The sequence below is a fragment of the Typopeltis vanoorti genome, chromosome 24 (assembly GCF_054136105.1).
Source record: "Typopeltis vanoorti isolate ZY-2024b chromosome 24, IOZ_Tvanoo_1.0, whole genome shotgun sequence".
NCBI classification, from domain to species: domain Eukaryota; kingdom Metazoa; phylum Arthropoda; class Arachnida; order Uropygi; family Thelyphonidae; genus Typopeltis; species Typopeltis vanoorti.
The window spans coordinates 81,429,659-81,448,016 of record NC_143572.1 but is presented as its reverse complement, the minus strand read 5'-3'; the positions used below and the strand labels follow the sequence as shown (position 1 = coordinate 81,448,016).

The 18,358-nt window shown below is 35.9% G+C and overlaps 2 protein-coding genes across 2 annotated transcripts in view; one reads left to right on the top strand and one right to left on the bottom strand.

The window, feature by feature from the left end:
* The window catches only part of LOC150093463 (uncharacterized), a 95,341-nt gene that overhangs the window by 61,384 nt on the left and 15,599 nt on the right, over window positions 1–18,358 (bottom strand). The window lies entirely within an intron of this gene.
* The window catches only part of LOC150093462 (uncharacterized), a 99,278-nt gene continuing 85,327 nt past the window's right edge, over window positions 4,408–18,358 (top strand). Inside the window, exon 1 of the mRNA XM_090413625.1 lies at window positions 4,408–4,571. The gene's annotated coding sequence lies outside the window, so the exon portion shown is untranslated. The remainder of the gene's footprint in view (window positions 4,572–18,358) is intronic.

Sequence of the window (18,358 nt, the reverse complement as noted above, 5' to 3'; positions counted from 1 at the left end):
ATTGACATTGAGGTTCTGTAATAGACTAGTTACCTCTACCTCGTTCATCACAATTCCAGTATAAGCTGTTGGTTCTTCCATTTCCGCAAAGTCACCACCTGGATGATATACTCTTGCAAAGTGCTCGCTCAGTAATTCCACAACATCGACTGATTCAGTTACCTCCCTACCCTCAGCATTTTTTAAGATCATTCTACCATGAGCATTTTTCCTTTTACTTGCAACATATTGAAAAAACTGTTTGGGATTCTCTTTAGCCTGCATGGCCAATTTCCTTTCGTAATCTGCTTTTGCTTTTCTTACCACCCTTGTTACCATCCTGGCCTGAGCTTTATACTGTTCATGCACCTTATGGTCACCCTTCTCCTTAAATTCCCTCCACAATTGTTTCTTTTTTTGCAGCTCAAGCTTAATAGTGTTATTCATCCATTTAACCCCTACCTGATTTATTATTCGGACTCTTGGTATACAGTCAACCATTGCCTCCTGAAAACAGTTCTTAACCACCTCCCATGCACTATCAACATCCAGCCCTTGCAGTTTTACATGCCATGGCATTGAGCCAAGCACACACCTAAGCTTGTCGTACTTACCAGCCCGGTAATTCCACATGTACCCTGTCTTAATTGTAAATTCGACTCCTTTAGCCACCTCCCAAGTCATGACCTTATGGTCACTCTCACCAATTGGTGGCAACATGGTCATGTTCGTTACAGCTACATTCTCAGTTGCAATTACTAGGTCCAGCACTCTCTGCCCCCTGGTATTTTCCAATACATGTTGCTGTAGATAGTTGTCCCTTAATAACTGCATAAAATCCAATTCCTTCCTCCCATGTGCCCTCTCCTCTTTCCAGTCAATGTTACCATAATTGAAATCACCCATAATAATTACCCTCCTTCCACTCATTTCTTCTATTTGCTTATGCATACTATTCCCACCATCCACTCCATCACCCGGTCTATAGCAGCACCCAATTGTATATTTTGTTCTGCTAGATTGTATCTCACACCAAACAGCCTCAAATGTGCTTTTTTCCCCATCCTGCAGTTCAACTTCTATACTCCTTGGCTGAAGCTCATCAGCTATCATCAATAACACTCCTCCCCCCTTTTTATTCACCCTGTCACTCCTGAACACGCTATACCCATCGCATTCAATCCCACTAGCTTTATCATCTTCTGTCAGCCATGTTTCACTAATACCGACAACCTGTGGCCTGGAAGTGCCAACCATGGCCAAAAACTCTTCCTTCTTGTTCCTAGTACTCCTGGCATTAGTGTACATGAATCGCAGAAGCCCATTTGTCCCATCCCTACTTTGATTCCTTATACTAACGATCCCATTCTGATTTGTTGTCCGTCGTACTCGCCCTGGCATAATATACTCATTCATACACTTAACTGCCCCCCCTAAAGTCTGCATATCTACTCCCCCCCCTCTTAATAAATCTAGTTTCCCTGAGTCTGTACATCCACTTCCACATCATTCATCAACACTCTTTCAAGTCTCCGTACATTACAAACTCCATTCAAATGTAACCAATCCATCTTATATAAGTCCTTTCGCCCATCAAACTCATTCCACATATCCACAAATTCCACACCACTCTCCATGCATAACCCACGCATAAAGTCATTGGCAATTATGGCCCTCCTAAACACTTCGCTGTCATACCGCGGTAAGATACTCACCATCCTAACTCTCTCACTCTTCTCTTTTGCTACCTCAAACAACTCCCTCACATCCTCTATCATTTCCATTTTGTCCTCTTTCAAATCATTCGTTCCTGCCACGATTATCATCTCTTTCACCCTCTGTTTTTGCAGTCGAATAGTTTCGCTGACGTCCTTTATGTTCGCACCCGGCTGGTACGACTTCGTTAAACTCTCAATTATTACGCCTCTTAATAGCGAATCCCCATACAGCAATCGCTCCTTCATTTTATTGACGTTTACGAACATTCTATTATTTGCCATCACAGACTTCCGCCGGTTATTTGTCGGTACGTTCAACACACATTTTTGCATACGCTCCAGTTGTCTTTTGGCTCTGTGTATCGCGCCATTTAAACGGGCAATTTCGCTACTCGCATTTATGTCACCATTTTCATTATCGATCAAATCATCCATTCTTTCGGTGTTTCTACCTTCAGTTACACTTGCAGCGACGCTCTCACACATATCTGGCACTACCACGCAATTCTCTATCACACCGCCATTTTCTACATTCTGACTACCGTTAACGATATCAGTCTCGATACACGAAACACGCTTTAAGTCCTCATTCTCTTTACACTTTCTACACATATTAACTCCACTATCACTTTCTAACCAGACTCCTACCGCTCTTCGCAAGGCATACATCTCACACACAGCACATTGCATAAATTCTTTTACATCGAAACTCTTAAACAAGCATGGCGACCTGGCCGCCATTTTTTTCTTTATCGGTGCCATGTGTACGCTATCTTTTCTTAAAAATAATAATTAAAATAACAGAAAACACGCAAAAATTGCACAGACACACCAAGAAACAAAAAGCAAACAATACTACTTAAAATTCTAGTAAAATATCTAATGTTAACACAAAATAATACTGATCTTTTCAGGAGCTCTAGACAAGCCGACGATCTAATCCGTGCGACACCAAGCGACTTATCATTAAGAGATAATGGGAAGAACAAAAAATTAATACAGTATAAGGAAGGGAAATAGATACATAGAAAAGGATAGCAATAAAATATTTTATATAGAGTGCAGAAGGAAAATATAGCACAGATTGAAAATATTACTATGGAGCAGCAACAACCAGAAACGTTTACAAAGTGTAGTAGCACCCCCCCCCACACACACAAATATTATAAAAACATAAGGTATTAATGAGAATAATCCTACATATTACAATGGCGCAGACTTACAATATAGTACAATAGCCTCAGTTTATACTTATAGTACTTAGTTACCAAGAAGAGAGTCGATGACCACAGTATACCTGGATAGGTAGCTTGTTATGAAGAGATCAAGTGTGTTTGCAAAGTGGGGGGTTGTCAGGTATTCTGGTAAGAAGATTGACTATCTGAGATAGCTCATTGCTGATGACAAACACCTCAACATCCCTTCCTGATTGATCGATGAAACTGGAGAAGCAGAACCAATATGAATTTTGGACTTTGAACTCCCCACAAAGGTCGAACTTACTATTGCAGTATTTCGACTGCAAAAAGTTCAGTTTTAGACAGAGATAGCTGAAGAGGTTACAGTGTTTGATGGAGTTTGGAGAGCAATAAGACAGCATATGAAACGGGCAGGTTGATTTGGCAGAGAAATTTTGAGCCAGTGCAGTTTAAGTAGTTGATATTCAACTATTTGCACTGTGGCATGATATGTTGGTTCTGGTAAATGCAAAACTACCGCCCTTGGGGCAAAAAGACATGTGCAATAAGTAGTTTCCATGTGGGGCTCTCATAAGAAGAATTATTCTGATTTCCATGACATCACTGCACATCATTTATACTGCTTTTTAGGCCATCGATATTTGGTGAATTTAATGTGGAAAGTTTTTTTTTTTGGTAAGAATTAGTGTTGGGTTATTTGCTTGGATTTTTGATTTTTTTTTTCTTGTTTTGTTTCTATGGATTTTCAAATATTTTTGTGGAATAATTTTTGGGATCTGCAGTAAAATCGCATTTCTTTGGGTTGAGGTCCATTGCATAGATGTTGTGCATAACAATGTAATAAACAAGCGGATGTGATTTCTTGCTTGTATGCATGTCGCAAATTTCATCCCATGTCGAACAGTACTGTAATCGCAAATTATGTAAGGATTATTTATGTATACATTTTACATAAACAACTCTCAATTGAGTGCTTTTCATTCCCTGAGTTTTGAAGAATTTTGATCGCCCGTTTCGCTACGGTTCGATTAATGTAGGAAATGATTTCTTTTTCTGCAGCCTACCTGCTGGATATGCACTGGCAAATAATGTAGTTTCAGACCACCCCGAAGACAGTGAAAATGAAAGTGCAGTTATTTTCATCGCCAGTTTCTTCAAGACCTTCCACTTCAAATATCGACACTTCCATGACCGCGGAATTAATAACTTCACCACTATGTATAAAATATATAATTTTATATTATGTTACTGTTCTTAACAGTAATATAATACTGTTCTTGACAGTGTTATTGAATTTAATTCCAATAGATGTCGCGCATAGTATTGGAATAAACATGTTGCTGTCATTTGTTGCAGTAGTGTACCGAAGTCCTCAAGTTGAACGCCAGGTGGCAAAGTATGAGTAAGAGGATCTCCCGATTTACACATTTTTAAGGTGGTTAACTGCGAATTAGTAAGTAAATTTTCGTGTGTCATGTACCTTATCAACTATCCTACAAAGTGATATAACTGATAATTGTGTGCCCTTTATAGTATCCTAGCAGTCAATGAAAAAGATTTCCAAGTACTGCCATAAACTTCTGACCTACATACATAGTGGGTGCTAATCTTTGGTAATGGCGATTCGCTGCAAAGTATGCGAGGAAGTAGCCGATGATAACAAGACTATTATAAGGTGCGTAAACTTTATTTGTAACAAAAACTATCATTTTTACTGCGCAAAACTGAGTTAAAGTCAGCACAAAAAAATTATCAGAAGAGAGAAAACTGACTGATCAATGTATTACATGAAAATTTAGAGAGCAATCAAGCTAACAGCGGTCAAGTCCTTCGTCTGAATCGGAATGCATTCCACTGCTGAATAGCGATCGCTGGCAAATGTGTCACTCAGCCCTGACACCAGTGCAGCTACGGATTCGTATTAAATTTCAAAATTTATATACTATGCACTTTCTTAACTTTTAGTTATGATAGCGCAACGCAACCAAAGATAATTACGACTCATTAGCACATTTTGAATTATTCCATTTCTAAAATCGGACTCTTTAGGCAGCGGACGCATAACTGCGTGAGCGCGCTCCTCGTCTCCGTTCACAACCGGATGTGACGTTACCTGTAGAAGTGGACGAAATGGAAGTTTCGCATTGAAGGACTAGATGACACAGTTCTGTCACAGAGAGAGGAGGATAACGGCTCTATACTCGAGTGCCGATTCAGTGAGTTAAGAGTTTTTCCTTATGAGGAAAAAGTCTTGGCCTGAAGAGGCCAAGACTCTTGAGTGACTTAGGTTCGTTCTTTACATCAATTTTCTTCCTCACGTCTTCGATATAATATCTGTTGCGACCAAGATTTCATCTTCTTTTAATCTTTTTCTAGGTCTTCCTATTCATCTTTTATTCTTTGGTTTCCAACTGTAGACTTGTTTTATTATTCTTTCTTCACTTCACTGCACACATGTTCATTCAATTTTATTCTTCTTGTAGAAAGCAAATTGTTTATTGCTTGTATTTTACATTGTTTTCTTATAACTGTATTGTTTATTTTATCTAGTCTAGTTTTGTTTACTATTTTTCTTAATATATTCATTTCACCTGTGTTTAACTGCTGACAGAAAGACCTCTACCACGATAGCAAAGACTACGAACAGGACATTATAGAGGAATGAAAATCATTACAAATGATACGAGAACATATTGAAACTGCAACAGCTGTCACCCACTCACATCTTTACCTGTCCAGCAATTACAGCAGCCTTGCAAGAAATAGATGCTAATCCTGAACAACAGCTCTATACAAACAAAATCATCAACATAGCCAAAGCAGTTCAAAGAGCATACGGAAACATCTGACTCTTCAAAGGACAAGACAACAGCAACCTGTGTTTAACATTTGTCTTGTTTTCATACTAGTCTGGTCTTTTTTCTGCATTATATGTCATGATAGGCTTTCTCTTCTTCTCTTCTGTCTAAGACGGGTTGAGTCTTCTCTTGAGCAGGATCTTCCAGTCTTCTCTACTCCTTGCTGTTCGAAAAAGTTCCTTATATGTTCTGCATCCCAAGGTGTTCTTTATTAATTTCAGCCAGGTAATTCTTGGTCTTCCAGGTCTTCTTTTTTCAGTTGGAAAAGTATTGATTAGGACGTTAGGAAGTCTGTCTGCATCCATGCGTACAGTGTGTCCAAACCATCTCAGTTGTTGTTTTCTAATTTTTTCTATTATTGTCTTTTTATACAATAGTTTTTGTCTGACTGTGATGTTTGTTTTCTTTTCTATCCAACTTGTTCTATTTATTTTTCTTAAACATTTCATTTCAAATGCCAGCAGTTTTTTCTCCTCTAATTTTTTAACTGTCCACGCTGCTGCTCCATAGATGACTGTTGGTATAATTATTGCTTCATATAATTTGATTTTGGCTTGTTTAGATATCTTGTTTGTTTTCCAGATTTTCTGTAATTTTCCCATGGTGGTCCATCCTATCGCTATTCTGTGTTTGATTGTTTTGAGTTCATCTATTGCTTCTGTTAGTTTTGATCCAAGGTATATGAAGTTGTCTACTTGTTCTATTTGTTCTCCGTTTAGGGTGGCTGAGATGGTAGTTTTTTTCCTCCCTATTTTCATCACTTTTGTCTTTTGTGCATTTATTGTCATGTCATATGTTTTACAGGTTTCGTTTAGCTTATTGATCAGCTTTTATAGTTCATTTGGGGTTCTTGCAAGAAGGACGAGATCATCTGCATATTTGATATTATTTATGTTTAAACCATTAACATTGATTCCAGGCTCGTTGTCTATTGCTTTCTTTACAACTTCTTCTAGATATATGTTGAATAGGCATGGAGATAATGGGCATCCTTGCATTATTCCTTTTTGGATCTCAATGGGTTCTGTTTTGAGTGTGTCCTTTTTAATTATTGCATTTGTCTTAGAGTAATATTTTATCAGAAACTGTATTATATATTTGTCTATTGCTTTTTCTAGTAGAATTTTAAGAAGGATTTCTCTGTTGATGTTATCGAAAGCTTGTTTAAAGTCCACAAAACAACAATATAGTTCTTTATGGTCTTCCCAGCTGAGCTCTGCTAGTTGGTGCAATGTGAAAATTTGGTCTGTTGTTGAATAATTTCCTCGGAAACCAGCTTGTTTCATTTCTTCGTAGGTGTTTTTTTTAGTCTATTTTGTATAAATCTTATGAATATTTTATATGTGTGAGGGAGTAAATTGATTGGTCTGTAATTTCTGCAGTCTCTTTTGTCTCCTTTCTTGTATACTGGGATGATCTTTCCAGTTCTCCAGTCATCTGGGATCTCTCCTGTTTGTAGTATTTTATTGAATAGGGTTGTTAAATATATTATTGATGTGCTGCCTCCATATGACCACAGTTCAGTAGGGATAGTATCAATGCCTGGTGCTTTATTGTTTTTCATCTGTTTTATTGCATATCTAACTTCTTGTAAAATTTTTGGGTGATCATTATTTTCTTCTATTGTTGGCATTGTAGTTTTGTTTCCTTGGAGAAAGATAGTCTTAAAATGGTTTGACCAGATTTTTCTTATATGTTCAATATTCCCGGTTTCAGTCATCTTGTTGTTTATCATTGTTACTGCTTTTGCTGAGAATTCCTTTGTAATTTCTCTTACAGTATCATGGAAGACTTTCAGGTTGTTTTGTTGGTATTCTTCTTGGCATTTCTTAGCTTTTTCTTCTAACCATTTTTCTTTGGCTTTTTTGCTTAGGATGTCAACTTTATTTTTTAGTGCTCTGTATTTTTCTCTATTCTCTTCATTTTGTTGGTTTACAAGTATCTTGGCCTCTCTTTTCTCTTCTATGGTAGCTATGATTTCTTGGGTTATCCACTGTTTGTTTATTTTGGGTTTGGAACCTAGAGTGTCTTTTGCAATTGATAACACTGTTTCTTTTCCTTCTTCCCAGTATTTTCAGCTGTTCTGTAAGATGGAGGGTTTTAATTTCAAGCACATCTGTTCTAAAAATCGACTTCTGCTTGAGCTATCTTTTAGTTTTGATAGGTTGATGTTTTCTTCTTTTCTGATATTATTTTTCCTGTTGAATTTTACCTTCACTTTTGGCAGTTAATATTTCGTGGTCAGTGTCAAAATCAAAACTTCTTAATGTTCGTACATTATTTGCTGATCTTTTCCATTGTTTGTTTATGATGATATAGTCTATGCAGTTCTTTATATTACCAACTGGAGATGTCCTTATATATTTATTATTAGGGCATTGATAGAACAATGTGTTTGTAATCATTAGATCGTTTGCTTTACAGAAGTGGAGTAATTGTTCTCCTCTGTCGTTAAGCTCTCCGTATCCAAATTTCCCCATCGCATCTTTTTCGTCTGCTGTGAACTGTCCTATTTTAGCATTAAAATCTCCCATCACTATCATGAGTTCTCTATTTTTGGGGTTATCTATTTCCTGTTGTAGTTCTTCATAGAAATTTTCTATTTCTTCCTCTGAATGGTTACTGTCTGGTGCATATATTTGGATTATTTTAATTGTTTGACCTTTTTCTTTTGCTTGAAGTTTGGCTGTTATTATTCTAGGAGACACTGGGTTTATTTCAATTACTGAGTGTGTGAGTTTCTTTTCAATTAGTAATGCAACTCCTTCTCTGTGTATGTTATCTTTTCTTCCTGAGAAGTACAGTCTTCCTTCTGGTAAATCCATGAATCCATCTCTGCACCATTGTGTCTCTGATAAACCTAAAATACTCCATTTCAGTCTTTTTAAATTTTCCTGGACCAATTATAATTTTCCAGGTCGGTATAGTGATCTTATGTTGAGGGTGGTTACATGTTTCACATCCTTGGCTGACCACATTGCTGATTTCTCACCTACTCTATGTGGTCTTTGAGTAGGCATGTTGGTTGTCCTGTACGCAGTAGCACTATCTCGGTTTATTATTATTATGTTGGAGGTTTAATGGGTTTTTTACAACACTCAAAAAGAATTAAAATAAAATTTAATACTTCCTATATATCGTCCTAGTCACTAAGACATCTACGGGGATTACAAAAACAATTAATGTAACATGCACACAAAAACTTACAATGCTAAGCCTAACTACATGGGTGACACTAAAGTCCTATCTAGGTGGAGCGCCCTCTAGGGACGGTAGTAGGTGGCCTGGAATGTAAGGTGGGACATCTGGTGATGAGTGTTTCCCAAATCTTCGGAAGCTTAATACAACCGTATTTATTAAGATTTGGTTGGTTTCTGAGAGCTGCTGCTGCTGCTTCTAAGAAAAGTCTCTCTTTCTTGAATTTGCTGTGGTGGAGCATGGTGGTTTTCTTCCATGATACTCTGTGGGTGGTGTCCAAAACATGGTCAGCCAAGCCTGAATGGCCATAGTTGTGTTTAACAATGTACGACTTGTGTTCTTCCAGGCGGATGGATGCTGATCTGCCTGTCTGTCCAAAGTACACAAGCTTACAGGAACGGGGTACTTTGTAAACTCCAGGCAGAGAGAGAGGAGGGAGCTGATCTTTCGTAGAACGGATAAGGGTGCAAGTTTGCGGTAGGGCTTATATGCTGTGTGTAGGTTATACTTTTTTAGTATCTTGGATATTTTTTCCGAAGTGCCACGGATGTAGGGTATGGTGATGGAATTTTTAAAATCTTGTTGATGAGAGGGACGGGGAATGGGGGAGGAATTGATTATTTTTTGATACTGTGTTCACTGTAGCCATTGGAGAGGAAAGTTCTGTGTATGTGGTTAAGCTCAGTAGTGAGGGCGGTTCCACTGGAACAAAGATTGTGGGCTCTCTTGGTAAGAGTTTTAATGATGCCATATTGTTGTGAGGAGTGGTGGTGGGAGAGTTTGTGAATGTATCTGTCTGTGTGTATGGGTTTTCTGTATACAGTGAAGGCAAGTATATCATTTGGCAGGCATGTGACTAAGGTGTCTAGGAAGGGTAAACAATTGTTCTTTTCCTTTTCCATAGTAAACTGGATTCTTGGATGTAGGCTATTGAGATGACTGAGGAAGGAGTCTAACGTGTCTGGGCCATGGGGCCAAATAGAGAACACATCATCAACATATCTTAGCCAGATAGAAGGTTTGAGTGGGGCTGAGTTTATGGCTCGTTTTTCGAAATCTTCCGTATAGAAATTGGCAGGGGGGGTGAGAGGGGGGGAAACCATGGCAGTTCCCTCTATCTGCTTGTAGATTTTGTTCTTCCAAAAGAAATACCCAGAGTTGATGGCAAAGGAAAAGAGATCTAAGATGTCAGAGGGAAAAACGTTTTCTAAGAGAGATAAAGTGTCAATTAAGGGAATATTGGTAAACAAAGAGGAGATATCAAAGCTTACTAATATGTCTGTATTATTCAAGGTTAAATTTTCTGTGAGGGCTTTAAAGTGGGTCGAGTTTTTTATATAGGAAGCTGAATTTCCGGTGAGGGGGGACAGAGAGTTGGCCAGCTGTTTAGACAGTCTGTAACAAGGTGCATTGGCGGCATCTACTATAGGCCTGAGTGGAGAATTGGGTTTGTGGATTTTTGGTAAACCGTGTATTCGGGGGGGGAGTGGAAAGGTTTAAGTTTTTTCGTGACGTCTGGGGGCCCAGGAGGTTACTTTTTTAAGTAAGATTTTTAATTTCTTAGCTTGTGTTTTTGTAGGGTCGTGTTCTAACAGGATGTAGGTAGCACGATATCGCAGAGGATAATATTAATTTTACGATTGTATTAAAAATATCTCGGTTTGTAGACTTTCTCCTGCTCATGAAAGTTACTGGCATAATAATGCAGCCATCTTGCCATGCCTCTGCTACATCCTTTGGTCCACGGCTCTTTATTCTTTATTCAGAACAACCCATTTGGGTTTCCCCCATCCGCCACCCGGGGGACGAGCCTGGTAGGAATGTGGTCTCCTCCAAGTGATAGGCTTTATTACTGATTTATAAATTCTTGGTTTTGTCTGATAGGCTTTATTACTGATTTATAAATTCTTGGTTTTGTCTCTACTCTAAGATGTTTATTTTTTCATACTGTTTCATTCAAGCCTCCTGATATTTTTGCAGCTTTTTCAACTTGTTCTCTGACTTATAGATGTGGCTTCCTTTTCAGTTCAGTTGTATATACCTAAATAGGTATATACCTATTGTGTTGAGTTTTCATCTGTGTGGTTCTTGTGATATTGTCAATACATTTTGTTTCAGTTTTTGATATCTTCATATTATATAATTTTGCTGCTTTATTAAATGCATGTAGTAATATTTGTAACTGGGTTTCATTTTCTGCAATTAATATTACATCGTCTGCATAATATGTAGTTCTTATTATTCTATTTTTTATTTCCACTCCTGTACCTTGTATTATATTAACATTTTGTATTATTTCATCCATCTACTTTTACTTGCATTATGTAAGACAGACTACAGGTTCCTATCCAGGTGATTTCTTTTTGGAAGACTCAAGAAAATCAGAAGAAAATACCTAAAGCCATTTCAACCACATGGAAAAGTGCTGAATTCCTGGTTTTTTTATATATCGGAGCTGAGTATGAGTATGTAAAAGAGAGCTCGTTCCCACGACAGCAATTGAAACTTTTTAATACGTCTTCACGGATTTGGTTTATTTAAAAACCTTCTTTTACGCAGGTAACATGATGCTTAATCAAATTATCATTATAAACTCAAAAAGATGAATGGCTGCAAATGTAAGGAATGCCTGATGGAGGAAAACATACAGACGGTCGGAAAATCACACGTCTCCTTTTAAAAACTTGCCCTTACTAAATCCTTGTTGTTCATCTAGTAGATTAATTTCCATCATTTTATTATGTAGATTTATTGTTACTACTAAACGAAGCATTTAATAACTTTATCCCTCTATAATTTTCTTTTGTCCCTCTGTAATACAAATAATGCTACCCCATAAAGGAGAGCTGAAGCACCTAACTCAAGCCCACATAGAGTAGGTGAGAAGACAGCTGTGTTGAATGCAAACAGCATATACAATATTTCAACCATCAACATCAGAACATTGTAGAAACCTGACAAATTAAAACTGATAGAGAGAGAACTCGAACTGTTCAAATGGGAAATAGTGGGAGTTGCAGAGGCTCACTGAACAAGTGAGGGAAAAATCAGCGAAAAAAATTTAACGATATTTCATGTGATGGAAAGATAACCATCACATGGAAGGTGTAGCACTAATAATTAAAAATGGTTCCTAAATTCAATAGTTTATGTAAGACCAATTTCTTCTAGAATCATCTCTGTAAGATCTCAAGCAAAAGAAAGAGGAATATTCATAAAAATAACAGGTTAATTCCTATTTAATTCAGGTAATTCGTGTAAGTTAAGAAAACAAAGAAACTATGAAAGAAATACATAGTATAAAAATTACAAATTGCACGTAAACTTAATTGCACATAATGCATAAATGTTTACTTCTTTTAGTATCAGAAACTTTCCTTCCACTCTCTTCTGTTCTGAGCCTTCTCTTTCAAGGTTGTGTACCTGTCTCCATATAGCATGTCATTTAGTATTGTTTTCCTTACTCTTCCTCTGGTTTTTTTCTCATCTGTTATATCTTCGATAGCATCTCTGATGATTTCTGAGAGGGAATGGATTCCATTCCCTCTCAGAATATGTTTGATCCAGTTTTTCTTGCTTCCTTTTATCCTGCTTAACAGACTTCTTTCTTCTTCTACTCTTTTTAAGACCTCTTCATTAGTTACTTTATCTGTCCGTTTGATTTTTTTCCATCCTTGTCCAAATCCACATCTCAGAGCTTTCCAAAATCTTCTTCTTTCTCCATTGTCCAAGTTTCAGCTGCATAGAGGGCAACACTCCACACATAATATTTTATTAGTGTTTTCTTTAGGTTTCTATCCATTTTACTTCTGAATAAATTCCATTTTCTATTAAAGGCATCTCTTCCCATCACTACTGTTGCTTTTATGTCCCTTTTTACATCTTCCATCACTACTAATAACATTTCTTAGATGTATAAATATCTTTATTTGATTCAATTTTTCCCATTTATTCTAATATCCATATTTGCCTCTTTCCATGCCATTTTCATTAACTTGGTTTTTCTGATATTAATTTTCATTCCATAATTGATACAGGATTCCAGTAATCTGTTCAACAGATGTTGTAGTCCTGTTTCAGTAGTTGATAATAATGCCTTGTCTTCTGCGTATCTTATTGCAAATATCTCTCTACCTCCAATCTTTATTCCTTCTTCAGTGCTTTAAACACTGCTTCAGAATACAAAGTTATTAAACAAAACTTGTGACAGAGAACAGCCATGTCTTACTCTTCGTCCAATGAAACCTGGTTCTGTACTACATATGTCTCTCACCATGGCAGTTTGTCCCATATATAGTGAAATAATTAGCCTTCATTCTTTCCAATCTATACCAATCTTTTCCATGACTTCCACCATCTTATCCCATTTTACAAAGTAAAAAGCTTTTTCAAAAAATTTATAACAGATATTTGCTTCTTTATTCACTTTCAGACTTCTTTTACTTGCTATTCCTAATGATCCAATCGCATTTCTTGTTCCCCTACTTTTCCTGAAACTAAACTGAACCTCTCCAAAAAATTTTTCCACTTTAGATACAATTCTTCAAGTTAAGGTTCTCATAAGTATTTTTGATGTATAGCAAATGAGGCTTATTGTTCTAAAATCCTTGCAGTTCACTGCATTACTTTTCATTGGTATAAATATTAAGATCATAAAATCTTTTGGTAGTTCTCATTTTTTTATAAATTAAATTTATTATTTTGTTTATTTCTTCAGTTCCTTTCTTCTGAAGTTTCAGGTATTCGCAGGGATTTCATCTATTCTCTCTGCCTTTCCATATTTTAGTTCTTTAATGGCCATTTCTACTTCTGTCTTCAAAATCCCTGGGCCTAGATGATCTTCATTTACCTTTATATCTTCTAATGGCAACTCATTTGGTCTATTTTCCTTGTCGTATAGATCTTCAATGTATTCCATCCATCTCATTAGGATTTTGTCTTCTTCAGTTATGATTTCTCCTTTCGTATTTTCTATACGTCTAGCTCGAATTCCATTTCTTCACATTGTTTTTTAAGCCAATCTTCTCTACTTCTTTTTGTTTCCCTTCTCAATTTGTCATTCAGGGTTCTATATTGTATTTTACTTTCTGGGGTGTCTTTATTTTTCCATTTTCTTCTATCTTTCATTAGAGAAATCATCTCATTAGTTATTCAAAGTTTTTTTTTATTCTTTTAGCTCTTACGTATCCAATTTCTTCTTCTGCAATCTTCTTTATTTTCTCTTTAACTTGTTCCCATTTCTTTTCTGGATCTTCAGTTTTGACAAAACTTGTTTGTCAAATCATTTATTATTATTATTACATAAACAACAATGACATCGAACAAAAATATAATTTTATTTAATTCAAGTAACCATGTAACCATGTAAGTTAAGAAAACATATACTATGAAACAAATACATAGTATAAAATTATAAAAATTGTGTACATAAACTTCATTGCACATAATGCATAAATGTTATAGGCAAAATAAAATAAAGTGCATATTTTAATCGTCATCACTGTCTTCAAAACGAGCATTTCATAGATGTTCATTATTTATGAGCGGCAGGACGTCTTCACCTGAAATCTCTTGGGCATCATTAGTATAATTCTCGTTGCATACTTCTGCAGGTTTAGTTATCAAAAAATCAATAATAAGACCTTGCTTACCACTATACTGCAATTTTTTATTAAGTTCATAATATGAAGTTAAACAAATATCCAATTGCCTTGTGAATTTTCCGGAGTGCTCCGATGAGGGAGTATTATGCATAAAATAGCTTCCTAATTTTCTTGCTGAGTCCAGTCCTGCTAATTTCTTTAAACTCGATTCTTTAACGGATTCATCACAGTCATAACCTTTCGGAGAACTTTCCCTGCCATTTGGTTTGACGTCATCTATTAATGGTACCAGTTCCTTCTCATTTAAATCTTTTTTTCCATCAATTAATTCACTATTTTTTTTCCAGCCATATCACAAAAGACCTCTAACTGGGCATTATTATAAAAATAATTTTTTTCATAAAAAAGCATTACATTACAGTGTTTCGCAAACTTTTCCATGTTTAAAAATATGCTGCTTGGTCACTAACATTTGCTACATAGATGTCATTTCCTTCAGTTTGGAGAATAGATGATACACTACCCATTGTTATAATCCACTTGCAGGCAATTTTTATGACCTGTCATAAACAGTGGTATTCCCTTTCTTAAATATTGAAAGGTTTTGATGTGTGAAAATTAACGATACACAGATGTTATTAGGCGTTCTGTCTCTGAGATTTTCATCATATTCAGGAATATTATTCTCCTTTAGAATATTTCCACTATAAAATGCTTAACCCTTTCTGCCCTGGTGATTCCAATTGGAATCGCTAACTGTCTTGGCTTTCGGTAGCCCATATTACGTGGCGAATGATTCTAATTATTATCATACGTCATAGTTCCATTTCTTTAATATAATAACAGGTATATATTATATGTATAAATCTTACCAATATCAGTTTTTATGACTTAGTAGAATAATATGAATATATTGGATTATAGAGTATAAGCTCAGAAGTTGAATATTTGCTACTAAAATATAATGATTCCATATGGAATCAGTCCATCAGAATTCGTATCCTGAAATGTATTTTTCATTAAAATACTTGATACTCTTGCTTTTTTAGACCTAAAGACAAAATAAATAGAAAGAAAAATTTTTTTCACTTGGAAAAAAAATTCATGTCAGAAAGGGTTAATATAGCTAACTGAAGTATGCAGCATTACTCTTAGAATATTCTAAACTATTATTATAACATTCAGGTTTATATATACCTATATATGCAATGATAAAATGTTATGTTTATCCATTGATATGAATTATTATAATTCTTAAGAAAAATGTGCCTCTTCATCTTCTCCAATCTCACATTAAAAACCTTTCGTTTTTTTTTTTTTTTCATGTTTCATATGCACAAATAATAAAACAGTTGATAATAATAAGAAAAAAAGAGATATTGTGCCTAAGTAAAAAAAACGACCATTACCATACATTGGTACCATACTTTTTGGGAGTTGATTCTGTGAAAGACTTGACTACTCTTTCACAGAAATAATATTTCAAGAAAAGTCCAACTTACAGCAATCCTTCATTAGTTCAAAATTATGCACTTCCTATATATCTTTATAATTTAAGTTGTTGAATCCCATAATATCTTTAGATGGTAAAAGTTTGCAGACTTGAGTTAAATCCCATCATGCTTTATCTATTTGGCTATCTTTCTTCGTTCTGTTGTCATTGTCACCATTTATCAATTTTTGTTGTTGTTGTATTTATCTTAATTCCATAAACAGAACATCATCTTAAAAAGAACATCGGCTCACAGCTTTGTGATACAGACTAATTTCATATCTGTAACTCTACCTACTGTTATCTGTTCAATTCTGGTCGGTGACTGAAATCAAACATTTCCTCGCCTCGGGTGGTCTTGCACATTGAATGCAAATACCCTTCCCATAGATGATCTGCAATGCCTGCTGTGTTCACATGAATATCGAAATACCAGGCAGTCCTCTTCCTCACTAGTAAACCTTCTAACTGTACTATTGAATTGCTTGTCCTGTAGGCATTTTAAACCACAATCGAGTTTGATTCTTCTCCCATTGAGCAACCTTTACAAAGATCTTCATCCATTTGTAATACTAAATGGAACATCTTCATGGTGTGTAGACCTCATGTCTCTGGTTGGATTCAAGTATTCGAACACTTGTTATTCGTATTCAAGCATTTGTTTCTGTTCAACTTCAAACTGTCGTCTCTTCAGCTTTTTTTTGTAGGTGGGAGCAACATGAAAAACAGCACGCAGGTCAGGGAATATAATTACTATACTACATGCACACTGATAATGAACACAGATTAACTTTAAAGATAAAATTCTTTATATCATAAACGTTAATAAACCTTATAACAGGTACTCGAGACCCGTGTGAGTCTCGAAGACCTGTTTTTGAGAAAAAATTGTAATTTATTCCAGTAAACATAAAGTATGAGTTGCTAAAATGCCGAAAGCAGGGCCTTCGCCTGATAAGATCACGCCCTGAGGCAAACAATTAAATATCGCCCCTGATGGATTATAAGAAAATCTTCAATTGCTGTTTTCTTTGTTACAAGAGAAACATTAATAAAAAAAAAAAAAAACATAATAATTTAACTATATATTTGGATAGACTATAAAAGTATAAAATTCCCATCGCATGCTACTTTATGGCAGCGTTTCCCAAACTATGTACCTCAGAAAGTGAATAATTGTTCCGTGAAAAATTATCAAAATTAATGAGTTTATATGGTTTTAAATGCTGTGACAAGTTCAAACATGTTTCAAAATCAGTCGCTCCTAACTTGGCTTGTGGATTGTACTGTTACACTCGGGAGCTCGCAACAGACACATGCTAATTGTTCACATGAATATTCTTTAACCTATCTATTGTATAGATTGAAGGTCATGAGTAGCTGTGCATGAGTATATTACAAGTGCTATTTCGCATTTTTGTTGTTGTCAGTTTGGTTTAACACGTGTTATGCAAAGATTTGTGATATTTGACCGGTCCCGGGAGATCTGACAGATACTTGCTAATTGACATAGATTTTTTATTGCATAGGTTGAAGGTCGTGACTAGCTGCGCGTGCGTATGTTACGAGTGATATTTCGCACTTTTTTTTTTTGTTTGTTTTCTATCAGTTTGGTTGAACACCTTTTTTGTAAAGGCTTGTGATATTTGACAGTAAATTGTATCTGAGAGATACCGCGAGCTCCGATGTTAGTATAGCATTGGTTTAGTTGTTTTATTTACTGCTGAAAATGGCTGGAAAAATACGTGCATATCAATTGCATATCATAATCCAGGGGTTCCCAACCTTTTTGTTTCCTAGAGCACATTCTAAAGTACTGGTAGGGTGACAGGCACCACCTATTTTTTTCAAGCAATTTTTTTAATTCGTTTGTTAAATGAATACATACAAAGTTTACATTATAATTAAATGTTTTATTACATAAGTTTACATTATATAAAAATTTAAATATATATATGTAAGTTAGTGTGATCTTTGGCATTCCATTTCATTGGCCAGTGCTTCATAATTAGGAGAATATGATCATATTCCAGTTCTTAAACTGGAATGAACAACTTCGAATGCGCGTTTACTTTACATTGTATGCGTTTAATACTCATCATGTGTCATTAACGCATGCGTCATATAGCATGCCATGAATTGTTGCGTGATTTTTTCAAACTATACGGCACACGGTTGAACAGCAGCCGGCACACACAAATTGGTGGACGGGCTCCATGGTTCCCGCGGGCATAGGGTTGGGAACCCCTGGGATAATCCATCAGTTGTTGAAGAGATTCGGCGAATGTTACTGATTCCGATGATGAGAATG